The sequence below is a fragment of the Dipodomys merriami genome, unplaced genomic scaffold (assembly GCF_024711535.1).
Source record: "Dipodomys merriami isolate MVZ:Mamm:240054 unplaced genomic scaffold, mDipMer1.0.p SCAF_113, whole genome shotgun sequence".
In the NCBI taxonomy this organism is placed as follows: Eukaryota; Metazoa; Chordata; class Mammalia; order Rodentia; family Heteromyidae; genus Dipodomys; species Dipodomys merriami.
Window position 1 is genome coordinate 2,184,508 of NW_027202416.1, and position 27,328 is coordinate 2,211,835.

Genomic DNA, 27,328 nt, shown 5'->3' on the forward strand with positions numbered 1-27,328 from the left:
AGTAAATATTTTTTCCCAATTAGTTGGTTGTCTTTCTAGCTTGGTTGCGATAGCTTTATCTGTGCAGAAGCTTTTTATTTTAAGGTAGTCCCATTTGTCGAGTCTCTCTCCAATTTGTTGTGACCCTGGGACTCTGTTCAGGAAGTTCCTTCCTGTGCCTATTAGTTCAAGTGTCTCTCCTACTCTGTCCTGCAGTAGTTTCAGAGATTCAGGTTTAATGTTAAGGTCTTTAATCCATTTTGAGTTGATGTTGGTGCATGGTGATAGGCTGGGGTCCACTTTTAGTTTTCTGCATGTGGCTGCCCAGTTTTCCCAGCACCAGCGGTTGAAGAGGCTGTGTTTCTTCCATTGTATGTCTTTGGCTCCTTTGTCGAATATCAGCTGGCTGTAGGCCTGTGGATTTATTTCTGGATCTTCTATTCTGTTCCATTGGTTCCTTTGTTTACCCTTACCATCCCTGCCCTCCGATCCCCCCCCCCCATCCACCGCCAAAGTTGTAAAGTTCTTTTTTCGACATAATGTCTTGTTGCAATAAGAATTTCTTAAGATGACATTACTTTTTTATTCGGTTAATATGTATTACAATTTTGGACAAGTGATAGGAAAGGAAGTGGAAAACAATACTAAGTCCAGTAAGGCTGACATTCCCATCACATCACTAAGGAAGTAGTGTTAAGACCTGCAGGACTCTTAGGGCTGTTGTATGTGACATTATTATGTAAAACACTATTAACTGTCATCCCAGACATCCATAACATTCTGCTTCCACGTTCCAGGTCAAGAACCAAATATGTACGCCTTTTTATTGATTGGGTGTGTTTCCTAGGAAGGAAGAAGGAGGATGTAGTAAGTGATGGTGGAAAAATATGTATATTGGCTAACTGTCCACATTTTTTGCATTTTTAAAAAGTGCTACTGATGAACTCCCACTTACATCTAATTGACTTGCTGTTTGCACAAGATGCAGATAAATGAAGACATTTATTCTGGAGGATAATCACATATATTAACAAAATCCATTTCTGGAAAAATAAGATACTAGTTAAGAAATTACAAATTATTGTCTATAAAATGGTTTCTTTTCTTGGAGAACAAAAGGTAGTATTGAAGTGATTACTCCAACTTTCTTTGAAATTTTATGCTGTTTCAGTATCAAAATGTTCTCTAATTTCTGTAACTTCCAAACATAAAAGACATGATTTGAAGATCTCAGTTGTTTTAGAAAATAAGGAATGTAATTGCATCCTTTCTGCAGAGACATGTGATGGCAAGTATGATTGATTGTATTATGGTTCTCTTTTTTTCCTCTTTATCTCAAGTGTTGCATATCTTGGCATATTACTCTATGTCCTGAATCAGCTTCCTGTAGGTGAGATTTACCTCTACTCTGCAGTGTCAAGATGGGTCATGTGACTTACTTCAGCTTACAAAAGTGAACCAGAAGTGGTGAAAGGCTATTTCTAGGGGAAGATTTCTATCTCATTATCTGTGTCTTTTTCTCCTTAGCTATAAAAATAGCATATTTCCAGAGAGAGTCTTTTTTCAACTTATGTGTTGGAAGAGTGTAGCATGTGAAAATGAGGCAAAACTCAAATTCAGCCTCATACATATAACACAGGCAGAACTAAGCTAATATTAGAATATATTAAGATGCTAGTTTCTTACCATTCTTTTATATATATATGATAGCTGGCTATAGCACACCAGAATTCAACAAATCCTAAACAAGAACTAAACAAATTGATAACATTTCCTATTGGAAGATATTACGTTTTTTTTCAGGTAAAGGGTAAGTTTATTCAGTAGACCTGCTGGGACCAGGCAAGGTTGGCACTCCACGTGGCTGGGAAAGGCCTGGGAAAGAGCGAGAGCTGGGAAAGAGAGGAAAGAGAGAGGAAAAAGAGATAAAAGAGCAGAGAGAGAGCGTGTCTGGGAAAAGTGGGAAAGAGAGAGAGCTAGGAAAGAGAAGGGAGCTAGAATAAAGGGAGGAAAGAGCTAGAAAAGAGCAGAGAGAGCTAGGAAAGAACAGAGAGAGAGTGTCTGTACTTGAACTAGGCCTTATGTGTGGAGAAAGGTATGGCCACATCAAATTCAGATGTGACCTCTTCCAGGTGTCCAAGTTGCCTAGGTAACGCAGGTACTACATGGAGCATTCTGGCTGGCACCAGGCCATTTTGGTATTCAATGCGGTGGGGAAAGGCCTGGGAAAGAGAGCTGGGAGAGCTGGGAAAGAGAGAGAGCTGGGTAAGAGAGAGAGAAGAGCTAGAAAATAACAGAGAGAGCAGAGAGCAGAAAGAGCTAGAAAAGAGCATAGAGAGCAGAGAAAGCTAGAGCAGAGAGAGAGCAGAGAGAGCTAGAAAAGAGCAGAGAGTGATATTACAATTTTTTTTATAAATAAGCATTCTCCATGTGATCACTTGTGGGGTTATCTATTTCTATAGATGTGTTTAATCACTCTAGAGCACTGGATCTAATATCCACAATCATTATCCAGATCTTGTGATTGAGATGAGGAAGAAAAAAAAATCTAGATTTCTCCTTCTCTTTTCCTCTTCTCCTTTTTCTATTGTGGATTCTCATCTTTTCTCCAAATTCTCCTATTAATTAAGGAAGAATAACACATTGTGGATATGAAGCAAAAGGCTTCAAAGCCAGAATTTTATTCTTTCAGAAATAGATGAAGTAAATCAGAGTGGATCAAGGAAGAATAAAAACATGATTTTTTTTCCCTTTCTGGATTTCACCATAGACTCTGAACATGACTCTAAATAGCTAGTGAACCATTTGCCTTGGCTAACTTTTTAAAAATATAGATTTTTAAAAAAAGATAATTAAAAAATTAAAAATAATTTTAAAATAAATAGTAATTTGTTGTTTGCTTTTGGGAGGCATGAAATAAGACTGCATTAACATTGTGTGAGTTGAGAGGCTTAATTTTATCAGAATCCAAACATAATGAAAATTAGATGATTTTAAGATAAATAGCCTGTAGATACATTTTTACCTTGACATACCCACAGAGACATATTTTTTTCTTCTTTTCCTCTCCATGATGATTCAACTTCAATAAGCAGTTAATGTAATTCAAATGGATGTGTTTCTTCCCGAAATAGAATAGACCCAAAAAAGTTAGAAAAAGAGAACCAGTATTGGCTAATGCATTTTTAAAAATAGCAGTCAAATAAATATTAACCATAATTCCAAAATAATAACAATCAAATGCTCTTGAAAAGAGAAGATTGTAAGCAGAATATACAAAAAGTGATAGTTCCGCAACTACTTCAGGAGCTGCTCTCTGGCATTTAGGATTTCTAGTACATGACAAGGTTTTAATCATGATTAGTTGCTTTCAGGGACTAATTTTTTTCTAGTTATATTTCATTGAAGAAATATGTTGTTCAAAATTAATGAAAGGATAACAGTTTATAGTAGAAAGAATGCTATACACTCATTTTACATAGCAAAATACCTTTCCATAATATCTGTCTTCCCCAAATAACGAATCCCTCAAATGTACATTTGTATTATATGTATATAAGTTTGTAAAATAATCACCTTTCATAATCCAATGAACACAAACATGAAGAATTATCAGATAGGCGAAATATATTCAAATGGGTACTTTAAAGTCCCAGGTATAGTTCGAAAGCACATGATGAGGTTTGAACCATCAGAGACATGTAAAGATGCTACATTAGAAAATAAAGTAAAAAACAACAACCCAGATTCTGAATTTCTGGAAAGCAGAACAGCAAGTAAACGCTTTTTCCACTAGAATCATTTGAAAAATATTTTAGCTCTGTAGGTGGCTCGATTTTAATCTAGTGAGACTTCTTTTAAATTTCTGTCCTTTAGAACTGCAAAATGATAAATACGGATTATTCAAGCCAACTAACGTGTAGAAATATTTTACAGCAGATTTAGATTAATAAACTAATTCAACTACAGCCTTTTCCTGATGCAACTACAGGGACACCACATTTCCTAGTTTTTGAGAATATGAGAAAATGTTGCCACTGGCTTTGTATACATGTATGATGTGAATACTACTTACGGGCCTTACATAAAGAAAATTTGAAATTCTAAATAATATTTATATAAGAGATTTCCTATCTTTATTTTCACATTTGGGGATCACTAAATACCAAAATTATGTAGAAGGCTAGGGTAAGAATATGGAAATGAAATCTGTCTCCTAATATTATAAAGATAATTTATGTCATTTTGAGTTACAGTTTTTAATGTAATAAAAAAATAAGGTAAAACAGATACAAAAACTCAATTTTCTATCCCTCCTAACTTTCCAACAGCAATTAGAGAATCCAGTAAATGTACAGCCATCCCAGGATGGTATAGGATGGAATAGGATCATTAGATGGTCAAAAAGAAGATAACAAAAATGGTTCCCCTGGAACAATTTGAAACAAAATCTACATCTGCAGATTGTGATATAGCTAGAAAATCGTTTCCACTATTCTAAGACTTTGATATTTTAGGTTTGTTTGCACAGCATCTTTCCACTCTTAAGAAATGACCCTTTATTAACACTCAAGTTTTTGCAGTTTATAAGCCAGAAACAAACAATGCTTCTAAATGTAAAGAAGAATGATATTAAGAGTGATCAAGGCTACTTCCATAGCTATAGCTGATAAATAATAATGATATTGGGGAATAGTCCAATTATCTTGAACTTGTTCATAACTTTACTCTTCTCCAACACAAGAAGTCCTAATCAAAATATGATAAACATTAATAGAGGATTTTTATATTTTTATTGTTCACTCCAAAGCAAATACACTTTCCTTTTTGCAAGCCTCACTTTGAAAGAGTTAGACCCTCAAAACTATTTTATAGACAAAAGTTTACTGCTTTGACTTAGGTGTTTTCCTGCCTTTGGATGTTGTTCTCTATTATTTTGGCAATTGCATAGAAAAACAAGATAAATCCATTATGCTTGTGTTGAATTGTTCAAAGTCAAGCTGTCTTCAAAGTTTTCTGTTCCCTTCTTCACTGCTAATTAAAGTTTAATTATTGCTCTTTAAATGCAACAAAACGTGATACTTTTCCGTACATTCTCATTGAAATTGATGAAAACAAGAGTGTCTGTGATTGCTTTTTTAATAGTTTTCAAGTATTTTCCTTGGCTATTTTCATTATTGCCTTTGTTCCGGTCTTCTAATCAGGAACTGAGGGTTACCAAAAATATCTTCCTAAGATATAGGATGTAATGTAGAAAAAAATAGATGTATAATTAAAGATTTTCATCTCCTTAAAGACTGAAAAGCTCAGAAGACATTTTGCTATTACTGGCATTATTAAGATGATTTGAATGTTTTGGTTCTTAAACTAAGTGAAATACATGTCAAATGTTACTTGTTCTAGCAATGATTATGGCTTATACTTTTCTTCTCCAATGAGATGAAACGTCTGACTATTTTGGAGGGCATATTGATTTTAGGATAGGAGGCTTAATTATAGAAAGCCAAGGGAGATTCCTAAAACAGTATTGCCTTTCACTTATCACTTAATTATACTTAAAGTATGTAAGTATAGAAATATACAAATATGAATTGAGTGACAAATGTGTGATTTACAAATTTGACTCAATGACAACTAATCCAGAAAGCAATTCTTTATATTTATATAAACTAGTATACCTAGTAAGGATTTAAAAATTGTTAGAATATATTTTTAACATTTATTTCAAAATATTTGTTTATTTGTAACTGTTTATTTTTAATTTTTGTTGGTAGTGGGGATTGAAATCTGGGCCTGGACATTGTCCCTCAGCTCTTCAGCTCAAGACTAGTGCTCTACCACTTGAGCCACTGCCAGTTTTCTGGTGGCCCATTGGAAATAAGAGTCTCATGGACTTTCCTGCCTAAGCTGGCATTGAACCATGAGCCTCAGCTCTCAGCCTTCTTAATAGCTAGGGTTATAAGCATGAGCCACTGACTCCTAGCTACACAATTATTTTTTACATAGCTATGAAATATTGCTTGATAATCCCATTCATTTATATGTTGTGTAATAATAAAGCTACATCATATCCATTAATTTCTGCATGTAACATTTCTTTTTAGAGAGAATGCTCAAAAACTTATCTTCTGGCTAGGATTAAATATCTATTCTTAACTATAATCTCTTTTCTTCTTGTGGTATACAATTAATATATTTAGTTTTAGTCCTGGAAGTCTGCTAATTAAAGTTACATAAAACATGAATTATAAAGTGAAAGAAATGCATGGTTCCATTACTTGTTTTAAGAAAACAATTATGCCTTTTGTTTCCAATTATGTTTCTGTGGGAATGTGTAATATTCATTGATTTAATTGTTAAAATTTATAACCGTTACATTATATCAAGTTGATTCAAACTTGTTTGGTCCTGTTGCAATTTTTTTAACAATTTACCCTTTCAGTCATGCCTCACTTCTGGCTTTTTTGCTGATTAATCAGAGATAAGATTATCAGGGAGTTTATTTTGTGGGCTGCCTTCAAACAGCAAAACTCAAATCACAGCCTCCCAAGTAGCTAGGATGAGATACATGACACACCTGCTCACCACTTGTATATGAACTTTCATAGGCTAAATTGTTTTACACTTTCAATGAGTTCAACTCTTTCATTTTCCTTTCCTATAATTTTAATGCCAAATCTCAAAATTGTCAAAACATCTTCCGTTGCTGTATATTTCCATCTCTCTTTTTGTTTTATATGCCACGTTTTAATTCTGCTTGAAGTTAACATTTGAATAAATTGTTATGTTTAAGTCAATGTTCACTTTTTAACTTTCCCAAATACTTCCTAATGTATCACCGCTTATTAAACAGAACATCATTCCACAAATGTTTGGTTTTACCCCTTATTAAATATTCCTTGATAATATTTATGTGGATCTAATCTGGTGCCCTACAGACCGATTGAGTTGGATAATGTTTCCTCTACAAATATAACAATTTTACACAAATAGCTTTAATATTGGACAGAGAAATATATTCCAGATTACTTTTCTTTGTGAATGACTCAAAGAGTGCTAGTCAGGTGTTCTTAGAAATTGTCATAAACATAAATAAAACTGTGAAGCTGAGTGCTGTTGGCTTATGCTTGTAATCCTAGCTGCATAGGAAGCTGAGATCTGAGGATTGTGGTTGAAATTTAGCTGGAATGGGAATGTCTGTAAGACTGTTATGTCCTATTAACCACCAGAAAACCAGAAGTGGCACAGTTGCTCAATGAGTAGAGCATTCACTTTAAAGTGAATAGCAGAAGGACAATGCCAGGACCAGATTTCAAGCCCCAGGAATGACCAAAAAAAGGGGAAGAGACAATTTATATCTTTTCTGAATTGTATCCTCCAATCGACAAAAATTATGTCTCCATTTATTTAGATGTTTGCTTTTATATTCAGCATTGTATAATTTTCAATGATGGTGAGTAAATAGAACTTTAATACATTTTGACAATGTGTGAAGGTAGCATAAAGAAATTCAAAGAAAACAGTTGAAATATAAAGGGCAATGGAAATGGAGAAAGCCAGAAACAGGTTAATCAGGCCCTTCATCAATATGTGAGAATGTAAGATATTGCAATAAAATATCTTCATATAATTAATATGCACCAATTAATAACTATCTTCCAAAGGCTTTGGTATTCAAGTATGACATAAAGGATAAATACACATTCTGTGGTGAAATGAAAGAAAGATAGATGAGAAAATGCATACTTATATAATGATTGTGTAAATAAACTAAGAAATTCAGTCAACATTCTGAGGGCTCATGGCTCATTGGACTCGAAAGTTGCTGGTATCTAAGATAATTCTAAAATGTTAGACTTGATCCTATCTTTAAGACTGTTTAATACTATAGTTTTTTTAGTCAGTATTCTTTTCCTTGTTGCTGGTTGTGGTGGTGGTTCTGGGCCTTGAACCCTGGGCCTGGGCTCTGTCCCTCAGCTCTTCCACTCAAGGTTAGAGCTCTACCACTTGAGCGATAATATCACCTCCGGCTTTCTGGTGGTTTATTGGAGATAAAAGTCTCATAGACTTTTCCTGCACAGGGTGGCTTTGAACCATGATGCTCAGATCTCAGCCTCCTGAGTGCCTAGAAATACAGGCATGAGCCAATAACTTACAGACAAATAAAAATTAAAATATATGTATCTGTATATATACATGTATGTACACATCTGTATATTCTTATATATGTATACATATATGTATTTGAATATATACACATATAAGTATGACTATATGCATATGTACATGTAGTGTGTACACATATATATTTATTTAAATAGACTTGAATCAGAAATATATTAAGAGCATATTAATGTCAATGAAATACTTTAACCATCCTGAATAAGTTATCCAAAAATCCAAATACATATCTCTATAGTAATATAAGAACAATCAAGGAACATATGGAAAGATCATAACATACCTAGACATTACATATATATAGAGATTAGTGGAAATAGAAAGAATAAGAAAGCCCTGCACAACCATTATGTAGAAATTGCAATCCTTATACATTGATGCTTGGCACTTAAAATGATATAGTCAGTTTCTTAAATATACTGGAAATCTTTAAGACATTACACATAGAATTGTCTCTATGATCCAGTATTTTGAATTATAATTTTATATACAAAATAGGTTACAACATATGTCCAATGAGACACATGTACAAGAATATACATAGCAAAACCCTTCATAATATCATATAATAAAACATGGAAATGCTCATTGAGGATGTTATTCCAATATACACAAGCATACAAAAAATATGCTCTATCCATGAGAAAAATTTACAGGGACTTACTTTGGAAATAGTGATATTACATGGGAGAAATGGATAAAATAGACTACATTTTCTAATTATATGAGGTTTTTAAAATGGGCACATCTGTAAAGGTAGAATATGAAATAATAGCTGCTCAAAGGGAGAGTAGGTTGAAATGATGACAGGAAATGACTATTAATAAATATTTGAGTATTTTGAGAGGGTAGTAATGATAAAATGTTCCTGAACTGAAGGTGATGTTCTTACTACAACTCTTTAACACTCTAAGAATCATTGGACTTTATCGAAGAATCACAGATTGCATTTGCATTAACATTAGGAAAATTTTTAGAATAGTAGTGGGTTAATCTGAGTGATAATTTAGAATTTAAAATCACAGAATTCTATAATGCACAACTTTAGTATGTTGATGAATAAGACTATCAAGAAAATATGATCTGTGATATGTCCTCTGAGTGCCTATATATGACATTAAGAGACAGTGAGTATTCGACAAATTCATGTAAATTGAACTATGAGATAGGATTGAGAAGGATGAGGGATAATGATCATAAGATGCATTGTATTGGCCATGGAATGTGGCTTAGTGGTAGATGCTTGACTTGCATGTGTGAAGCCCTGGGTTTGATTTGTCAGTACTACATAAACTAAAAAGCAGGAATTGGCACTATCACACAAGTCATAGAGTACTAGCATGAGGAAAAAAACTCAAGGACGTTGCCAAGGCATGAATTCAAGCTCCAGGACTAGGCAAAAAAAAAAAAAAAAAAAAAAAAAAAAAAAAAAAAAAAAAGGTGCATTTTATTAAGCCGGGCACTAGCGGCTCACGGCTGTAATCCTAGATAATCAGCAGGCAGAAAATTGAGGTTTGAAGCCAGCCCAGGCAAGAAAGTCTGTGATATTCTTATTTCCAATTAAATCTCAGAAAAATCAGAAAGTGCTGCTGTGCCTCAAGTGATAGAGTTCTAGCATTCATCCAAAGGAGCTCGGGGACAGCCCCCAGACCCAGAGTTCAAACTTCAGGAGAGGAAAAAGAAAAAAAAAACTCACTATACACTGTTAATATACTGCTTTGTTAAACAGCAAGTCCCACACAACTATTAAAGTTAATTTAAAAAATGATAAAATACAAGTCATTTTGGGAACCAGACAAAGATGGTATACAGGGGACAAAGTAAATATTATATCATGCAGTTTGAGTTGAAATTTGTTCTATAGTTTTCTTAAATCATTTATGAAATTGACAATACTGCCAATTATAGGTCAATTTCCTTGAGGAACAGATTGTATGCTGCTGTCTTTTATACGAAATCATAGAGGTGATATTTTGCCTTGTATTGAACTATATCTGATATTTTAAAGTATATTTGTCCTAATATAATATTAATTTAATCAATCATTTCATTAGGGTGATGTTGGTTAGATTTTTTCCAGTAAATCTTATCCCCTATAATAAATGAGAGCATGCTGTGACAGTCTCCTATTAATATGAAAAAATACTTTATAAAATTAACTTAAAAGGGGGAAAGATTAAACTTGACTTCTGATTTTATACATTTCAGATTATGTTTCTTATCCTCATTGACTTGGGTTGGTGGTGGCACAGTACCCCATGTCAGGAATATGTGTTGAAATATGTGTATTCGTGGAAGACAGGAATAGGAGTGGGAGAGGGCGAAGGAGGAAGAGGGAAGAGAGAGAGGAAGAAGGAAAAGAAGAAGAAGGAGACAGAGAAGAAAAAGAAGGAAGAGGAGGAAAGGACTTTGATCTGAACACCTTTAATCACAAGTTCTCAGTGACCAAATCTCTACAACTATGCCCACATGAAAGGTTTCACCTCTTTATGGCAACTTAGTGAAAGCTAATTATTAATCTCAATCCTTTATGATTTCAGATTTAATTTCTAGAGTGGTGGGTAGATATTTCTATACATTGTGATAACTTCTGTTCCTAAATATTTACTTGAATTAATCAAAGAAGCTATTTGGCATGGAAGTGGTTTGGTTATACCATTGCTGGAGAAACATTTTGAGTGCAAATACATTTTATTTAACAGATAAGGAAGCTTCAGAGATTTCATTTGGTGACCTTCAAAAATGACTATTTCATCTAACTCATAATGACTTCAATTTTTCATAATTTTATGACATTTCTATTCAAGATTTTGTCATCTATAATTAGATTTTTTCTTTCTAGTTGAAGGAAAAATACATACTATTACAACCATTTATTTCTTAATTATTCCATAGAGTAGGAATAATATGAATTTCCTACCATTCAAAAATAAGTTATATTCGTCTATAGGAATAATTGCATGTAATGGAATATCTTGCTTTATTTTATATGGAGACTGATTCAATTTCTAAAAATAACTGTTGACATAAAATAAATGAAATTCAGTGTTTCTCTGAAATGTCTCGGTACCCAAACCTCAGAAATAAATAACTAGTAATTAAGATTTTTATATACTCCAAAAATGTATGAATCTATATTTTATGTCAAAAAAAGTTTTGGTTTAAAATAAGAGAAAATCATGTGACCACAGTCGATAATATTTAATTTAATGAAAAATGACTTCATTCACCCTAACAGAGCCTATTGCTTTTAGCTTACATGAGAAATTTGATTAAGGATCCCTTCATCACTTTTGAATATTAGAGTATTTCAAATTGTGCAAACATTCTGTCATTTTAACCTTTGAGTGTATATTTTTTCATAAAAATGAAAACTTTTTTCACACTGCGGGTTCAGATTCACTAACTAAATAAATATCTAAATATTAATTTGTTAAATTGAGCCTCTAGAAGTCAAATAATAAGAAATTTATTTTATTCTTACATATATTATATCAGTGCTGAATATGGGTATCGCAAGCTTGTAATCCTCACTACTCAGGAAGCTGGGGTTCAAAGCCAGCCTTGACAACAATGGTATTATCTTATAACTATGTTAGAAACAATTACAAGAAAAAAAAAAAACATCTGAATACTTATTTTGGAGTCCATTTCACCTAACATCAACTTATCTGACCTTTGCTGCTTATCTCAGATATGTCCCTTCCCCACTGCTTTCATTGTATTTGATGTTGGTACAATTTGTGGAGTGGAAGGGAAAAAACAAATGGTTTAAATAAGGATAAAGGTGGACCCATTAAAACTATGAGGTGTAAAAGTCGTTATGTTGCAAAATGAACTTTACAACTTTGGCCTGGTGAGGGGCGGAGGGGGGGTAGAAGGGAAGGTTTGGGAGGGGGAAACAAAGGAGGAGGCAAAAATGTTTGATAAGAAATGTACTCATTACCTTGCTCAAGTAATTATAACCCCTCTATACAGTATTTTCACAATAAAAAATAAAAAAAAAAAAGGCCAGACTTGCCAAGAGTTTGTGAGTCGCATCTCAATTAATCACACACACACATCAAAACACACGCACACACACACAAAGCCAGAAGTGGAGTTGTGGCTCAAATGTTAGAGCAATGTCCTTGCTAGGTAAAAAATCAAGGGATAGGTCTGGAGTTCAAATCACAAGAACAACACACACACACAATATTATGTATAAATTCTTATTTTAGTTTAAAGAAATAAACAATATCATGGAAAGTAACATTTGTTACATATCCGGAAATTTTGTGAATTTGTTTTTATTATCATTTGTCTTAAGATATAACTTAGGTTATTAAAATTAATGTTAATATAGTATATTTATAATTACTCATAACACCTTGGAGTATAAGAGTTGGTAATTTTTCTATAGCCATAATAGTCTGAGTGAAAGAAAGAAAGGAAGAAAGGAAGAAAAAGAATGAAAGAAAGAAGGAAAGAAAAGGAAGGAAGAGAGAAAGAGAGAGAGGAGTAGGGATGAAGGGAAGGAGGGAGGAAGGAAAGAAGAAAAGAAGGAAGGAAGGAAAAAAGGAAGGAATTAAGGAATTAAGGCACAAAGAAACGAAGGAAGGGAGGGAGGAAGAGAGGGACAAAAACAATTTAATTTATAAAATGTGCTATTTAGCCCAGCATAAACTTGTAATTAACCCTTTAGTAAATGCAAGTTTGCAATTTTCATTTCTCTGCATGTTTCCAATGCATGAATGAAACCAACAAATGAAGGTTCAGAAATAACCAGGTGAATCTGATTGCATCTGTAGTAAATATGTATGCAAATATTCTTCTCATTTTCCATACATCATCAAATAATTATTTGCAAACAATTTACATTTAGTTATAAATATTCTAAAAATTCAAGTAACCAAGGGATGTCAATATATTATATAATGTGAATACTAGTAATTATAATGCTCTTAATAATAGTCTTTATGTTATATTAATTGTAACAATTTTATTATGTGTTTTATCAGAGAAATTAGCATACTCTGATTTTGGTGTTTGTGGGAGTCCTAATAGCCAACAGTAATTAAAATGAAAGGAGATCTGTATTTGTTGGCACAAATGAATATTTCTGAAAGCAATTAACTCATTGGAGATTGTTCAAATACATCAGAAGGGCCTTAGAAAGGCTGTACCACGTTAACATGGTTACCGATGATGTGATTCAAGAGCCACTAAACAATCATACTTCATTTTGCCATCACTATAATTATTCCCATTGTAAGAAGAATAATTCACATAATTTACATGATATAATCTTGTCCTTAAGTTATTATGTTCTATGAAATAATATCCAAATGTACACCACACTGAGTTAAAGAAAAAGTAGCAAAGTGTTTTGGACGATGTAACTCCTTCCAGATACACATGTTAAAATTCTATTCTCCTGTCTGGTGACATTAGAATCTACCTTTCAGAGATGACCCTGCAATAATGATTCTGATGAAAGAAGCCCAATATAATTACTCTGCCATGTGAACGCCCAGCAAATAGATTATTATGAATCAGAAATTAGACCCCCATAAGAGAAAAAAATTGCTTTGAATAACCATTTTTAAAATCAATGTTTAAGCTTCTGGAGTATGGATAATATACTCCTGATATTTTTAAGCCACTTACTTTGAAATATTTTAACAGCCCAATGGCTGACAAAAAGCAAAGTTTTGATTTAAATTTCACAAATTCTGATAAAAAAGATTCATAAGGTTTTATTATTTGAATTTTATTCTCCAAGTCTTCGGGTTTTAAATAGGAATTGAATTGAGGTTCAACTGTCTATTGAACTATCAAAATTAATTTTTTGAATATTTTTATTTTCTTTAGTTGTACAAAGGGGTTGCCATTCACTGAAACAGTATATGGATACAGTGCATCTTGATTAATGTCACCCCTTTCAACACTCTCATCCAATCCTTATGTATCTCAATATTATATTATGGAATTTCTTGCCATTTAACAAAGCAGTTTAGGTGTACAATGCACCTGGAATTGTGTCACCACTTCAACATCTTCAACCTCATTTCAAACTACCCCTTCCTTTGTATATTTCAATTCTGGGAAGTATACAATGGATTCTTGCCTGTATTCTATCATTTTCCCCTTCAATTTCCTACCCCTCTCACATTGCCCCACACTATCCTCTCTTGCACTACACATTTACTGGTATTCATTTTGTTGGCTTTCACTTAGCCTTTTAAGAGAATTATAGTATTTTCACTCTCCATGGACTCTGACACTTCAGCTAATTCATTTGTACCTCCTTGCATACCATCCAATATGTTTACTTTTACATTTATAGACACTCCTATCTACCACAAGTGAGGAAAGTCATGCAACCTAAGTTTCTCTGGGTCTGCTTTATTTCACTTAATATTATTTCTAAGTGTTTCATTTTTCCTTTAGAATGGTGCAATGTTATTCTTTCTGATGAATGAACAGAATTCCATTATGTATTTATATGTTTGTATATATATTTATATGCATATATGTTTGTATACATACATTTATATACGTACATATATACTTGTAAATTGGGACCAATAAAATTATATATATATATATATGTATATATAATCTATATATACATATATATTTCTTGATCTCTTTTTACAATGAGAGGCATCTGGGCTGATTCCATATGTTGGCTACAGAAAATAATGTGATAATGAACAGCTTCAGTGTGGCCTTGTTTCTGCTCTATTGGATAAATGACCATAAGTGGAATTGCTGGATCATAGGTGGGTAGCTCTCTATTCAGTTCTGTGAGCAATTTCCATACTGTTTTCCAAAGTGATTGAACAAGATTACATTCCCACCAACAGTGTAATAGAGTTTCCTTTTGGCCACATCCCTATTAGTATCTGTGATCGTTCGTTTTTTCATAATGACATTGTAAGAAGGGTGAGATGAATCTCAGTGTTGTTTGGATTTGCATTTCTTTTATGGAGAGAGATGCAGCTATTTGTCATTCTTACTTCTTCTAAGAAGTTATCTTTAAGTCTTTATCCCATATATTAATTGGGTTCTTGTTTATTTGAAGGTTTATTTTGTTGGGTTTAACTTTTTGATCTCTAAATATGGGTTAGTTATGAAAACACTTGTCTAATGCTTAGGTAATAAAAATCTTCTTCCATTCTGTTCTCTTTCTATATATCCTGCTAACTTTTTCTGTTGCCATGTAGAAACTCTTCAGTATGATGCGATTCTATTGATCCAGAAAGAATGATATTACACCATTCATAAGGAAATGGAAAGCCTTGGAACAAACTTATATTAAGTGAAGAAAGACAGACTCAAAGAAACATAAGTTGCCTAATTTCCCTCATATCTTGTAGTAGAATGTGCCTCTAATTCTACAAGTAAACACAATTGGATGGTAAAAGAGAAAACATTACACTTGGACATGATAAATTTTATGGGATTCTAAACATTTATACAGTGAGATCAAAGGAGGATGCCCTTTGGAGAGGATCACAAAGGATCAATAGCTGTACGAATATTATCATATAAAATAATATTCATTAAAATTATCTCCAAGAAATGATTATGAGAGTTTCTTTATTATTTTGCTTTTTCCTTCAGTGTTCTGATGCCATTTTTTAAATTTCTGCACCTTTGGTCTTATATGTACGTTTGGATAGGGCAAGGGGGAATACAGAAATGGTGGGACAAAGGCTTAAATGCAGCAGTGCTACTCAATAGACATTACATAGTAAATGAACTATACAACTTATGAGAGAGGGCATTTGAAAGGGAAAAACTGGGAGAATATGTGTGAAGAGGTGACACTGTTCAAAAAGAAATGTGCTCATCATCTGACTTTTGTAATTGTAACCCATCTGTAAATCATCTTTACAAATTAAAAATGGACCTCATAAACAGACAAGTAGCTATACAAATATTAGATTAAAATGGCTTTAAAATAAAAGTGGTATGAAAGTAAAAAGAGACAAAGAAGGACATTAAATATTGACAAAGAAAACTCTCCATCAGAAGGATATAAAAATTCTAAATATCAATGTCCTGAATCCTAGAGAAATTCATCAGAGAAATACTACTTACCCTAAAAACATGCATATATCCAAATAAATTGTTGGTTGCTTGAACAAATCTGGACAGGCCATCCAGGTGAAAACTTAGCAAAAATTTTTAGAGCTAAATAATTGTATTGACAAGTTATACCTAACAGATATCTACAGAGTATTTCACCTACCAGTGTCACAATATATATTCCACTCAGCAGCCCATGAAATGTTCTCCAAATTAGGTCATATTTTTTTTTTTTTGGTCGGTAGTGGGACTTGAACTCTGGGCCTGGGCGCTGTCCCTCAGCTCTTCAGCTCAAGGCGAGCGCTCTACCACTTTAGCTACAGCGCCACTTCCGGTTTTCTTGTGGTTTATTGGAGATAGGAGTCTCACGGTCTCTCCTGCCCGGGCTGGCTTTGAACCGCGATCCTCAGATCTCAGCCTCCTGAGTAGCTAGGATTACAGGCGTGAGCCACCAGCGCCCGGCTAGGTCATATTTTATATCACAAGGAAAATATTTCATAATTCAAAAATAAAAACGAAACTACTCTTTGTATCCTGTCAGACCATGATTGTACCAAATTAGATCTCGACATCAAAAGGCATCACATAACATTCTGAAACCCACAGAGATTGAATAACACATTGTTAAATCATCAGTGAGTCACTGAAGAGATATACAGGAAAGTTCCAACGTTTATGGAATTCAGTGGAAGTGAACACACAAAATACTACCTCCTCTGGGACACAGCAGCAGCACAGACAATACTCAGAGGAATATTTATAGCTTTGAGTATGTACATCAACAAATTAGAACAATCTTAAATCAGCACTAATGATGCACCACTAAGTCTTTGACAAAACAGGAAAAATAAAACCAAAAACCACTAGACAGAAATAATACAAATTAGATTAAAAAATAAATGAATCAGTCTCAAAAAACATACAATCATAATTGACTTTTATCTACTAGTAGCTCAAAAATTCACCCAATGAATGTCAATGTAGCTATTTTCAGAGATAGACTCAACAACTCAAACCAGTGAACAAAAAAAATCTAGAATTCTAACAAGCAACATTCTGTTTGACTTTAAAAAATTCTATGTTGTTATTATTAAGGTGATTTATAGATGGATTGTAATTACAAGGGTCAGGTAATGAGTACATTTCCTTTTGTGAAATGTCTTCAGTTCCCTCACTTGTTCCCAGTCCCACCCTTCTGTCTCCACCCATGTGTTAAATAGTTCACTTTCATCAACGTTCAATGAACTCCACTGCTGCAATTTTTCACTCTTTTCCCTAAAGCTCTGTGCCCACCCCTCACCTTCCTGAAGACACACAATGAATATACCAGGCATAAGGTAAAAAAAAAAACAGAATTATCACAAGCTATAAACAACTACAAACACAAAACAAAAAAGAAGTTTTCTGTTTCTGTATCTCATAGTTCATTTGAGTATGTATATGTTGTTATATAAATCTAATTGTTTTTTATCATGAAGTCAATTCAGGGATTAAGGTGTAATAAAATAATATTGCTTTCTATTTAGTAATGCTTTTTATTTTAATATTAAAGTTGTAAGTAACACAATTGAAGTCCTAGTGAAATTTGAAAGTTCATATTTAGATGTTCCAAATGTCTAATAATTCCCTTTTAGCAACCAAAATTAAAAACAGGCATGTTTTATCCTCACAAATGTCATTATTTCATGTGTAAAAAAGTAAAATAAATGTAATGTTAATTCAGTGGACATAAGGAATCAAATACTTATGCAATGCATCAGTACCATAGATTATGACATCTATTAATAAAATTAATAAAACTTTTTTTAAGTAGATTACTTCAGACATGCACCAAGTGATAATTTTCTTTTCTAAGTGAAGTTATATAGAAATCACAGTCCAAAGATTCCAGAATTCTGTGTGCTTTATACATGTCAATTTACACATATGGTAGGCTCATCTCAAAGTTATTTGAAGATATCTGAGAACAGGATTAGAATAAAAAATTCAAGCAACTGGTTAGCTGTATTTTGTGACTAAATAGTTCTCTTTTATATCTCTTTATTTTATTTGAAAAATCTGGAAAATTTATTTAAGTCACATAAAAAATAATGAGAAATAAACACCCTTAGCTCCTTAAAAGACAATCAATAAAAAAGGAAACAACAAAGAAAAAATTGAACCTCATTTTGCATGTGGTCTTTGTATATTGTGGTGCTTTGTTACTGTGGATTATGTGACTCTCCCATGAATCTGGGCTCAAATCACAAGGGCTACAGGAAGAAAATTTCAAAAGCTAGAGCAGCTAATACACCTGTGCAGTTGTTTGTAGGTTTCACTAAAGTCGCAGCTGGACATGAACTGTACAACGGAAATAATTCTACTTCTCTGCAGGCAAGAATGTGATGGAAAGCATAGTGTTATCTTCTTAGATGAAATAAGATCACCACACTTTAAAAGCTGACTAAATGATCAGCCCTTTGAATAACAGTGCCATTTTTAATGCATTCTAGAAAATTCGAATCCTTCATCCCTCCACAACCATTAATGACATTCACAAATCATTGCCGAGGGGAATTTCCAGTTCTATTTGATATTTCAAATGGATTAGGAGTAACATAAACAATAATTCCAAGTTGTTGAGAATATTTAATTTAGAATAAGCAAACAAATCAGATTCAACTCCATAGCATAACCTTTAGGAAAAGTGAATTAAGGTATATGGCATGTCCTTTGTAATTTAATTATAGACATTAGGGCAAAATGCCCAAAACACTCTGCAAGAAGGAAAAAGAAGTCTTTGATAAGATCTATTAAAGATTACAAGTAATTTTACCTACAATTTCTATTATATGATAGCATATTTTTTCTGATAATCAGAAACAAAAATAATTTTAATTATGATATGAAACATGCATCATCATGAATGAATGAAATCAGGGAGTAGATGGCTCAGGACTGGTTGGTTCTGTTAGATATTCTCATTATTTTGAATGATCTGGTGTTTTTGTCTGTGTGGAATTATGAATGTATTTAATGTCTGGGCTGGAAAATTTGATTATTAGATCATTTCTGACACCCAATGTCAGGAATCTAACCTGAGTCAGAGTGGTAAATATATATGTGTGCATGTGTGATTGTGTGAGTGCCTCCAAGTCTGTATTTAGAAGGAAGTATCTTATTTCCCTCAGGGTATATACTTAATTCTTTTAGTTATACTTCATTAATGACAGCAAATAAAAGTAATTAACATTTTTGAGACATATGTTTATCTTCCTATGTTTGCATGAACAAACTAAAAAGTTATATTTGGGGTATGAATTTTGTGGAAGGTCAGCTGAAAGTATAAATATCTTCAAAAAGATGTCAATAGCAATCATTTCAGTGTAGATCAATTTTAGACAACACTTGGAAGGATATGTAATCATATATGAAAATATAACATTTATTGATTTTCAAAAGCTACACTATTCGAGAAATATTTAGTAAAACAAGTTAAATTATGGAAAGATAAAAGTAATGTGATTATTTATTGCATACAGTTTTATATTTTAGTTTCGTCAAGTAAAAATGCCATTTATTTCTACTGTTTAGGAAGGTAAACCCTAAATATTATAGTTTGTGCCATATTTCACAATGAGAAGGTTTGTTTATATCAATAAGTTTATTTCTTTTGTTTCTGCTGTCCTATTCATAATTCTTCTCATAGTATTCTTCTAAGGACTTTTTCTGCCAGTTTGGGGCTTGAAAATACATTATGCTCTCAGGTTTTGTGTTTTTTTTTTTGTTTTTTTTGCTAACAGTGGTCAGTCTACTATTTGAACCATGCCCCAGCCCAGAAATTTTTGTAGTTAATTGGAGATAGAACCTCATGAACTTTCCTACTAGCCTGAAAACCATTATCCCCCAAGTCTCGTACTTCTTAATCACTAGGATTATAGAGATGAGTCTTGGATCCAAAGAGTCAATGACTTTTCGTGTCTTATAGCTTCCACATGTTTGCTAGTAATTGCAATAATAAACTACCACAGATTGGGTAGCATTAATATTGTAAATACATTGTCTCTGAGTTGGTGGAATTAGAACTCCAAGATTAGAGTTGGCTTCTGATTCCTCTTTCCTTGGCATATTCAAGGCATTCTGCTTCTCTTGGAGTAGACTTCAACTTAAATGCTACCTTTGAGATTCTGTTTCCATATGCAATCACTTTGTAAAACAATGGTTTTTTATCTTTAGTCTGATTTCAGTGGGACATAACATATTACTTAATAGAAGAAAATCTCTAATATGAAATTATTTGTTTGGGACATGGAAGTTATGGTTATACCTTAGACGTGCCACATTTAAATTCCCAGTGCTATTGGAAAATTGAACTCAAAACCTATACTTGTGAAACAGCATCTCTGACACTACCATACCTGCAGATTATAATTTGATTGCTTATTTTGAGGTAGTATCACTATGCCTGGGCCTGCTTGGACTGAGGTCCTCCTAACACAAGCCAAAAACATTTTGCCTGGAACTGGAATTCTCTAAGCTCTGTTTTCCAAGTAGAAAATACTATAGATTTGAGCCACTTTATCCAGTAAAAGTATACAATTTCAAAATATCTTGGTATTGCCTATATTTGTGCTTAACATATATAGCTAACCTTAATTTTCTCCCTCTTTTGTTTAGTACTCTGAGTTGAAACCATTGGCTTTCTTTTTATACATGGCTTTGTTTTGGATGGAATGCCATCACAATAAAAAAAAAGTCTCACAAAATTTTATGTCAAAAATCATGGAAAGAAGGCTTCAGGTTCAAAAAAACACTGATCTTTAAGTTATAATTGCAGTATTAGTTATAGTGTTAGTCAATTCTTGCTTAAGTATCAGGAGGAAGGCAGAAATGTGAAAGATGTCAGGTCTCTGTAGAAATTTTGTAGTTGTCATTTCATGTTATCTTCCTTCCTTAAAGCTTGTTTTATTAAAACCCTCTGGGTTTATATTGGTTGGACTGATTGGTAATCATCTCTGGAAATAAAGCTGATTTTAAAGGCTGAGGGTTTGGTAAATAAAGGAGTGATCAGAATGAGCACAGATATTGTCACATATTGATCCGACCAGGTTAACTGCTGAACAGCCAAAAAAAAGCAAAGTTTCAAGTTTTATGATCCACATTGGAACATATACAGATAGATAGATATATACATATACATATACATGTGCATATACATACATACACGAAAAATTAAATCTCCAGTAGAATATAGAGAAACTTGGAGTGACAGGTGTTAAACTATATCAAACTGGTTGCAGGAAAGGTACAGTAAAATATAGATAGTTTAGCATAGATTTTGTAAAGGATGAAAATTCTTCCTTCATTATATACTTTACAAATATCCTTATTATGTTTTAAGTTTTTTGTGAAAATACCATACAGAGGGGTTACAATTACAGGGACAATGTAATGAGTACATTTCTCATTAAGCATTGCTACCTCCTCCTTTCTATCCCTTTATCATCCCTTTCCATCTCCCCTTCCCGACCCTCTCTCCCAACTTTGACTCACAAAGTTGTAAATTTCATTTTTCTACATAACATCTTGTACATCTCATTGTTGCACTGGGTCAGCCTGTATCCCTATTTAAACAATTTGGTTTTTCCCTTCCCCTCCACAAATTATACCAACATCAAATACAGTGAAAACTAGGTTGTTGTTTTTTTTTAATTGTACTAAGAGCATGTATATAATGCTGAAAATTTGAATTACACAAAATATGCAACATGGGTAGGCACTGGTGGCTCAAGGATATAATCTTAACTAGTTAAGAGGCTAAGATCTGAAGACCACAGTTCAAATCCAACCTGCATAAGAAAGTTCATTAGATTCTTATCTCCAATTAACCACCAGGGCAAATGGAGTTCCAGTTCAGATTGTATGGCAAGCACTGGCAAGTACTGTGTTCTAAAACACAAAAACACCATCCAGGCCCTGAGTTTAAGCCCTGGGATCAACAGAAACAAAAATATAAAATAAAACATGGAGTTAGATATTTTATAATGAAACATAATTTAATATACTCTACATTGTTAGAAAGACTAGTCTTCTGGGTTAGCTTTATAACCTACCATAATAAGTGATGTTGTCGACTTATTAAACAGAAATGCTTATTCAGATTTCCAAGTTTGAAGGTTTCAGTATATGTTCAGTTGGTTTTATTGCTTTGGAAGCCTGTGAGAAGACTATGGCAAGGTGGGGAGTATGTCAAAGAGAAAAGTTTTTTTTTTACCTAGACTGATTAAAAGATAAAATAAGAAAGTAGTGGAGAGTCTATGTTCTCATAGCTTTCACGCTGAAGAACTTAATCTCCAGAACTATTCAGATATTCTCCACAGTCTGGGAGGAAATAGAAAGTCACTTTTCTTTAACTCATAGATCTTTCTGGGGCATTCTAAATTCAATTGGCAACACCTTCACAAATGATAATGACTTGTCCAGGGGAAGAAGCAAGTAGATATTTCTGTAAATTCTAATCATAACTCAGCAGACTAAATATTTTATGGAATTCCTATTAAAATATTTTCTTGCAGACAGAGTGGGTCTTTATAATACAAATGTGTGTATCTGTGTCTTTGTATGTGTGTGTTGAATAAACTAATATAACAATGTAGCAGAGAAAAGTATTAGTGGGGCTGGGAAAGTGTCTTAGTTGTGGAGCCTTTGCCTTGCATGCATGAGGCCCTTGGTTCCCTTCCTCAGCACCACATAAACAAAAAGAAAAAACTGGCGCTGTGGCTCAAGTGGTAGAGCGCTAACCTTGATCTGAATAGCTGAGTGACAATGCCCAGGGCCAGAGTTCAGGCCCCACAACCGGACCCAAAAAAAATATTAGTATGGCCTTTTGTTTTTCTTCTTATACTATGAAGGTCTGCCACAATTCCCAATCAAATCCTATCCAAGATTCAAACATTAATGCTGTCCCAAAAGTTTTGCATGCATGAAGGGCTGGGAAGGTGGCTCAGTGGTAGAGCACTTTCCTTACTTACCAAAAGTTTTGCATGCCAACCCAAGTACATCTACTGCATTTAAGATGGCCATGGTATATAAAATTTTAAGTCCTCCAATTACGTTGTCACCAAGGAAACAACATATAATATTTCTTTAAAAATACCTAGACTGTAGAACACTTTACCCAGAAAATTGAAGGAATATACTTTATAGGATTTAATTTAAAATTTAGTCACTGAAATGGATGTTCTATATCCACAACTCAGAGCCCTATTAAACTACATAATTTCAAAACTCATCTATTACCATCTTCTATGAACACAGTCCTTCCTGAAAACAAACCAGATGTGGTAAACAAATTACCATGTATGCCATTGTCAAATGCAGCTGTTCTAAAGCATGGAACTGGCAGCAATTAATGCCTGTAAACAGCTGGTTCTAAGGAGTATGGAAAGTGATTTTTTCCACTATAAGTAGAAAAGTCCACAGATGTTTCAGATTGTGTTTCATTGTTTGCATTTGTGAGATATATTTTGGAAAGCACAATGAATGAAAGTGTGCTGTTTTGTAAAACTTTGCTGGTTGACACACCAGGGAAGGAAAACTTTTGAAATGTTTCAAATGAAAAGACAGACAATAGGGTGGGTAAGTTGTGGTATGCAGTTTAAATACAGACTGAAGCAAACCAAAGAATGGGAAAAAAAATCTTTTTCTTTAAGAAATGCTTTCTGGGTATATTGTACTATACACTATAATGAGGAAATGATCATTTCTTTGGAAAAGTAAGGAAAAAACACTCACCTGTTGAACTTTTTAAAGTGAATCTTAAATGACAAGGATGAAGAAATTTAAATGGGTTCATATTATCCAGTATTACTTTAATTTTTTATTAAAAGTTAAAACAAACTGACAGGTTATTAGTCCATGAAGATTTACAGAGTAAGTTTCTGGCATATATTTTATTTTGTTCCTCTTTTTGGGGGGATGATATAAATATTTTATTTTAATGAGGCAACTTGGTTTTAACCATTACCCACAAAATGTATGCAGTCATAGAATAAGAAATTTTTTTATTAATTTAAGACAACACTAGGCTCATTTTATGCCAACACAAAATATAAAAACCAATGATATTTTCACTGAACAACCACTCATAAAAAAATCATGAAATAATATAGTAAAGCTCCATGTCAATTTATTTGTTGGTTGTGTGCCTTGAACGCTGGGTCTGGGCACTGTCTCTCAGCTCTACATCTCAAGGCTACCACTGTACCATTTGAGCCACAGTGCCATTTCTGGTTTTAAGGTGGTTTATTGGAGATAAGAGTTTCACAGACTTTTCTGCCCAGGCTGGCTTTCAACCACTATCCTCAAATCTCAGACTCCTGAGTAGCAAGGATTACAGGCATGAGCCATCAAAGTCCGGATCCAAGTCAATTTTTAAAAAACAAGCTTATTGAAACGTCTAGCTTTTTCCAGTAAACAATCGTATTTTTTCAGAATTAGCTTATAACTTAGTTATTTTTAGATGTAACTGTGAATTTTTTATAGAAACAAATATAATTCTATTACTCAGTATTTCACAAAAATCCACTGTAATTGACTTTCTCCAAAATCAATTATTACATACTATCTCACACACTATATTCATTACATTCCAAATAGTTTGGACCATTTCATATATATTCTAGGTGCTATTTTACATTATAAATTCACATCTGTGGTTTTAAACTAAGGAGAAAAGATTTTAGAGGTAAAATCAAATATGAATGTGTAGTGTGGCCCAATTAAACCAAAAATTGTGAATTCATACAGACAAAATTATTTTCTTTCCACTAAATACGTTGAAGAAATACCATTGGAAATAGTGAGGCAGGAAGTGGCAGAATTCAAATCTCATCGAACAATGTCTCTGTTATTCTGCCCCTCCAATAAGAAGACCCCCTTTTCCCAGTTGTCACAAAACTTCAAGTGTCTCTCTTTGAATTCTATTTGGAAAAGTTCTAAATCACTGATTCTTTTTGTATTTTCTGTTATATGAAACAAAATATACGCACAAAACAATTGAAATAAAATGCACACATATTTTGAAGTCATCACAGCTGGAAAAACAACCAACAAATTGGAATTTCCCCAGGAACAAAAACATGTTGTGCCCAGTTTATTTTTTAAACTACAAAACTTTCAAACACATGTTAATTTAAGTAGAGCTATAACTATAACTGTCTCTCAGAAATAAGGTTGTGTTAATTTGTAATTAAATTCATCTGGATCAACCTAATATAGAAAATCCCTTGAATTGATCAAATTGTTTAAAACAAATGTAACTGTATGTAAAGATCTGCACATACTTAAAAGAAAAAAATGCTACAGTATGAAATCACAAAAATCATAACATTCTTAAAATTTCTGAAATGCAATTAGTAATTCCAAAATATCCATAATGAGAACTAAATACTACTGACTTAACAAGAACAAAATGTGCAAATAATAGAATCTGAGCAGTGTACATGAGTGTACGTAATTTTAAAATACTCCAAATTATACAGTTTTTAGAAGACTGAATGTGGATTATCTAAAGGAAAACATCAGCACGTTATATAAATGAAATTAAAAATCTCATGAAAAGAGAGAATAGTAGTAGTTTCTGGAAAATAATACTTTAATGAATGGTGGTCAAAATCCAGTACTGACTAAATTGTGTATCTAATTAGTTAGATCCAAAGAAGACCGAAGTTACTCGAGCTGATTTGAAACTGGCAAAGTAGTAGAATACATCAGTAACATTATTATTGATATTGACTCTGACATTGAATTCATTTCCTCTTTGATCTGACAAATGAATATATGAAAGAACATAACTTCTCCAACTAAATATCAAGTCCTAACTAAACATATAACTAGAAAAGTCATCTTGCAATTCGTATTGCAACTGGGATAAAAAGAAAAATCAGTCATACTGATTCTGTATTTATTTTAAACGTTGGCTTTTTTCATAAATTATTTCCTTTGTCTTGCATTTTTAAAACGTTGTGTTAAATGATTTATATCTTGGTAACTAATTTTGGATGCCTCCTTAAATTTTGTTCTGGGTATAATATCTCACTTCAGCTCGTATCCCATGCAATGATGTTGTTTACAAAACAAATTCTAATAACCTCTGTTTATAATACACAAAATCTCATAAGCATGATTTCAGGAAGCACAGGTTAACATTTTGATAACGTGGTCTCATGACTGATCAGGCCTATCTGCCTGAGTACAGTTGTACCTAGATTCCTCAGCCTAAATTTAGCCACTGTTAAAAAATGTTTATACCTTTATCTGTCACCCATCAGAGGTTAAACCTGAGTATAAAATCTAAGGAAAATCATAAGGGAAGAATTTAGCTCTTCTGGATATAATGTAAACCAAAATGCAGCATAGAGTAACTCATTTGACTAAAGTCAATCTATTTCTCTGAAACATATTAAGCATTCCCTTACAATGTGTATTATTCTCAAGAAGGGAATGAAGAATATGAGACGAGGACTAAGCAAGTATTGTCTTCAAATATACATAATTTGGATTTATATCTTTATTTCGTTATAGGCATTTTTGATAAAAACTGTTTGAATAATTGATTTCCTGGTCAGGTATAATATATCCTAGTTACATTTACCAAACTTCATTCAAAAAATGGTATATAGTAATTGAGTAGAAAGATATTCAATTAGTAGCAAAACGTATATACCTATAGGGTAATATTTTGAAGAGTCAATTGGAAATATTCTAATATAATAACTTGAACAATTTCACATTGACATTAACTATCTAGAATACTTTAATGCTAATTGGACAAGATTGTCCTTCTAAAAGAGCAAAACCAATTCCTCCTTTTACTTTATCAGGGAAATATCTCAGCTAAAAATGGAAATTAACCTATGAATCTATAACAAATGGAATGAATTTTACTTTTTTTAGCAAATATCAATTTCACAAAAGTATTTTATTGTGTTATACACATATATCCACATAATGTAGTTTGTTAAATTTTATTTCTTTTATTAATTTCATTATCCTATTTTTATACTTATATTTTATTATGTCATCATACAAATTTATGAAATATTTGAAC